Genomic DNA, 5,369 nt, shown 5'->3' on the forward strand with positions numbered 1-5,369 from the left:
TAATGAAATATCAACCCCCACCCCACTCACCACTCCGTTTGGTCGGCACCTTTGCTTCTTTCCTGGTTTTAGTGAGATTGGGGACAGTCTGCATGTGAGGGGGGGGAATGGCACAATAAAAAAGCCCACAATTTTTTATCCCCTTGTTTGTATTGTAACAATTTAAAAAAAACAGTTGTATTGTAACAATTAAAAAATATATTTTGGACATGGAGGGACTTAGTTTTCGCCACGTGACAGTGATTGACAAGTAAAACAAACGGTGGGAAGTTTTGACTTTCTGTCCTTCAGCTATCCTGTGTCTTCACAATCCAGGGGGGAAACGGGAGAGCAGGGCAAGGGCTCCCTGTGCCGTTGTCAGGAAAGATCAGGAGAGCCACAGCAAAAAACCAAGGAGCAGCATGGCAAAATGGCTGGATGAGTCCTCCATGCAGAAGAGGTCTCTCTGCTTTCTTTTTGCCCCTCTTTTTGCTCATCTCGTTAGCCACTCCGAGACTGAAGTGAGGGGTGGGATATTAATTTGATAATAAAATAAATAAATATATGATTCTGTAATTTGCATGTTTCTACACATACACGTGTACACAGAGAGGAGATGTGTGCTTGAGTGCTAAAGAAAAGGAGTCTATAATCTAGAACCAAATGCGTAAAAAAATTAATGACGGGCAGTTCAGGAAAGTATGAGACGTTACTGGTGTTTTTTAGAGTGGGGTTTATTATGCTAAAAGGCTACATGAATAGACCCGCCTTAGGATAGGAAACTCTTGGCATATATATTTGTATAACATTTGCAAAATAGCATGACATGAAGTTTGTTGCCTGGCACCAGTACTGTTGGCACAAGCCAGTTTTCCCAGTGGCAGAATTGTGCAAAATTGACTGCAGAAGAAAGGCGCTTTCCCTGCAACAGAACCCATCCTTTTATGAGTGATGTTTGGATACTCCAGAAGAATTGAATGAAAATGGAGCATAAAACTGGCAATAAAGCAATTGTCAAGAAAGGCTGTTTGTATCTTTCTGCAGCTACTGTGAGGGCAGGGCAGTTGTAATTAGGCATGAAGCTACATGACTGGAGTTACAGAGCCTTATGCATGGTTAAGTAGCCAGTAAACTATGGTGTTAAATTCTAGTTGAATAAGGTCTACTGCTAGTGGTAAAAAGGAAACACAAAATATCTCCTTTCTTAAGGGGGAGTGCTTGAAAAGCTGATATTGCTTCCTGTTTGTCATACAGTTAATTAAGAAGTTCTGGGTTTAAAGCTTATCTACTTTAATCATTTTGCTAGAAGCACACAAAAAAAAATCAAGGAAGGGTTTCAGTTTGTTCTTAACGCTGAATTCTGAAACATAAATTTTAACAGTTGACTTCAAAACCTGCTCTACCCCACTGTGGTTCAGTCTAATTCTGATTCCTCTCTCCTTAATGTCAGTACCGTAAAAACAAAGATTATTTCCCCCTCTGTAGCCCTTTGAACTATCCCATATCATCCTGGGAGTCCTCTATTTACATTTTTATGAAAGAAGTTTTTGGAGGGCAGGACAAATACAAAGCATAAAGCAGTGCACTCCTAAACATCTTGTCACATTCCAGCCAAACAAACTTTTTCCCAGCGGGTGGGTTGTGAGCTCAAGTTCCGCAAGAAGAGAAGAACAGAACATGAAACATAGCCCTGTCTGTTGATACGGAACACTGAAAAACTGCCTTCTGGTATTGAGGTAAAAAGTTCAGGGAGCAGTGGCACTTAGCCCAGCTGAGGTTGACACTGCAGTGGCTTCCTGTTCATCACTGGATGGGTGGTAAGCAAGGCACTAGAATGAGCACTGTGTGAACACTCACAGGGTTCAGTATAAAGAATGTGAAAAACAGACCCCATTCTATTTTGACCTCTTTTGCCATGCTTCGCCCTCATAGACCTCATTGCGGCCAGTCAGGACCTCTTTGGACTTTCACATAAAACCAGTGCAAGTGCAGAAAGAAAGTAAAATTGAGAGTGGGCTTTGATCTACCTCTTGTGATCTTCTCCACCAAGTATGCAGGCTGTATGCCAGCCTTTCCTTAGATTTCTCTGTCCTTTATATGCCAGCTGTTTCCTTTCTGCTGCAAACTTGAGACTTGCAGATGATGGAGAAGCAGGTTGCAGCCAATGTTTAGTCTACAATGTATATCAGTAAACTACCCAGTTAAAGATGGCCTCACTCTTTTCTGATCTCTTGAAAATAGATACAAGTTGGCGCTTGGGTGTGGATATGAAATGTCAAGTGTTCTGCTCTTTCAAACTACCTTCATTGTGATATCTCAGCAGTCAAGAGAGATATTGCTTTGTATATTGTATGCAAACAAGTGTGGGAGTTAACACTGCGGTGCGTACTTGATCATTTCCTAGAGAGGGCCTCCTATCCTCTCATTGCTCAATTTGAGGAGCCATGAGGGCAGGGATCCAAACCCTACGGGGTTGTTATAATCAGCTGTGACTTGACAGCACTTTCCACCACCACTCTCCTCAAAGAGGTTTGTGCTTAGAAAACTATATACACTCTAGGTTGGTAGCAAGACAACTTCCTGGCCTCCGAATCCTCCTGTCTCCAGCCATATTTGCGTCTAATGCACGTATGGCCACTTTTAGAAAAAAATCTATGACAAGTAAAATCTTTCTGAAATTTGGTCTGATCCAAACCAGCCCACCCATCTCACTCCCATGGCCTTATTTGTTTTAAGCAACCAGCCGTTGCTTTGTATGAAAATCCCTGTGAGAGAGACTGAAGCAACTGATTATTTCAACCTCTGTCTTTCTCTATTTAAAATAGATGTCTATCATATGGCTTCACTTACAAGAAGGGAGTCTTTCTGTGCTTCATCCAAATGTCTTTTAACTGGCAGTAGAAAAAGGAGATGTTTGGGGTTATCTCCCCTCCCCCTCCATTTTGATACTGCATTTCTGTCAGAACTTAAGTGCTCTCTCAAGTCTTGCATTCTTTTAAATCTCTCTTCCCCTCCCCCGGCCCAAATTTAGACAGATTAATAGGGTCCACACAAAATTTAACAGAAACACTCTTAAAATTTAATGAGAAAAAAACATAGCATTTCAATAACTCCACTTTTAAAAAATAAAATCAATCAATGAGTTTGTGTCATGATCATATGAGCAACTGTGCTGATTCAGCAACTCATGGGATCAAGTGAGTGAATCTTTGGCGGGTAATCCCAGCTAAAGTGCTGACACAACAGTAACCACTGGGTGGTGCAATTCAAATTGACACAGTACTTAAAAAAATCAGTCTGGAGCACATATGTGTACCCTTTCGTATAAGTCAATCTGTAGCACAGTTAAGATTTAGAAGAGAGAGAGGAAGAATGCTATATGTTCACTGCCCTCTTCCATAGGCTGTTGTAACACAAAGTGTAATTTGTCATCCTTGTAGGGCAATCCTAAAAACATTTTCCTGGGAGGAAGCCCCATTGACTAGATCTGAGTGGGATTCTGAGTTGACCTGCTTAGGATGGCACTGCAAAATACTTGAGTGGGAGGGTTTCCTAGAATTTATGAGAATGTTTTCTCTTTTGGCCTCTACATATGCAACGTCCCTTGGTGCGTGATGTAGTTTAGTGCAAGTAGACTTTATCACCGGTGCTGTTTCTTGAAGCGACACTTCTAGATCTTATATATGTAAAAAGACAATATTTTTTGCAATTTAATATTTATTTCAACAATGAAATTGAATAAACAGGTTCAGAAGAGTAAAAAAACAAAACCATATATTTGAATCCGAAATGGAACTAGAGCAATTCTGCAGGGGCCACAAAAGGGAGCTCCTCTGTCAGGCATTTGGTTAAGGTCGGCCTGAACCAATCAGCTTCCATTAGCCCCCAAGCCATGAAAACCACCACCAATTCGTCCAATCCATTGGGCCATCAATATGCTGTAGTTTGAATTACTGTTCTCACCATTGTTCTACTGTTCTATTTGTCATCACTGTATTGTTAATGTTTATAACTACTGAGTTATCTGTACTGTTCCCTGTTCTGCTATGTTTTATGTAAATAAATAAATAAATAAATAATAAAATATAGCATTACATGTAGAAAGTGAAAGAAACATGAATATAATGTAAGGTGACCAGATTTTAAGATTGCTAAAGAGGGACACCATTGATGGGGGGAGGGGGTTCTATATGGAGCAACAAAGTTTCTCATAGAATGCAAAAATAGTATTGTAATTTGTTTTAATTTCAACAATTAACAATTAAGTACAATTAACAAATATAAAACATTTTAAAAACTTGTATAGTATTATTTTATTTTTTGGCATATTTCTCAAGTGAATTTTTTTTTTTAGATTGCTTAAAAGGTGCTTTGTGAGATGAAGGGCAGATGGCAGCGATAATGTGACATTTATGGTGATGGACAGGGTAGATGGCATCCCAAAGACTGGCACAGCATGGGAAAGATGCACTTTGCTGGGTAGAGAGCATAGTTTACAACCCAAAGGAAAAAACATGCCATCTCTTTGATGTGTTAACATCCCTCAGTTGACTGTCCTGCTTCTGGCAGGCTTGAACTCTAGCTCCTAGTGCCCCATTGGCCAGTGCCCTATCAGTCCATGTGGGAGGGGGATTAAAAAGGGGAGCTGTTCCTTTGTTTGGGGTTCAGAGAGACAGACAGACAAAAAAAGGAAGTCCAGTGTGAATGATGGAGGAGGATGGTGCTTGTAAATACAGTCCTGGTTCACTATGCAACACTAGTTCACTAGTTCACTATGCAACAGTCAGCCTCCCTCTGAGGCTGCACCAGATGTTGAAGGATTGTAAGGTAACTAACAAGTGACCTTCCTTCCTTCCATTTCTTTTTATTTTGCTTAGCCCTACCTGGAACTGTCTTGTTGTTAGTTTCAGTGAGTTTGTGCCTTGTCGTTACTACAGTTATTCAGCGGAGGAGCCTTGCACATTCCTTGCCCCTGGGCTTGGCTGCCTGACAGCACTATTGTAAGATCCCTCTTGGGTATAAGATCCCCTTCTGGTTAATGCCAGGTGAGAGGGGTAGTTAACTCAGGGGCACTGGAGATATGAGAGCCCCAGAGTAAAATTTTGCCTCCAGCATGCCAGTGAGGGGAAGGATCAAGGATCAAGGTCTTTCCTTCCAAGGTAGTGAAATGTAGTTACTTAAATGTTAGTGCTAGAGCCAGATATTGCAATGATGATGAACGTCCTTGTTCCCTCAATTTGCCAGGGCATGTGAATTGAGAGAAAAGGGAGCTTTTCACCTTTTGGTAATTAAGGATAGAAACTGTCTAAACAATTTGTTCTTTCACATAGTTTCATAAGCCTGCATCTCCTGGTTTCAATAAGAATCCTGGCAATGCTTCTGTCATCTTT

The 5,369-nt window shown here is 40.8% G+C and overlaps 1 protein-coding gene across 12 annotated transcripts in view; it reads left to right on the forward strand.

Moving 5' to 3' along the window:
- Positions 1 to 5,369, forward strand: part of COL23A1 (collagen type XXIII alpha 1 chain) — a 587,226-nt gene that overhangs the window by 379,392 nt on the left and 202,465 nt on the right. The gene's annotated exons all lie outside the window — the stretch shown is intronic.

Source organism: Paroedura picta, chromosome 3 (genome assembly GCF_049243985.1).
Source record: "Paroedura picta isolate Pp20150507F chromosome 3, Ppicta_v3.0, whole genome shotgun sequence".
Taxonomy (NCBI): domain Eukaryota; kingdom Metazoa; phylum Chordata; class Lepidosauria; order Squamata; family Gekkonidae; genus Paroedura; species Paroedura picta.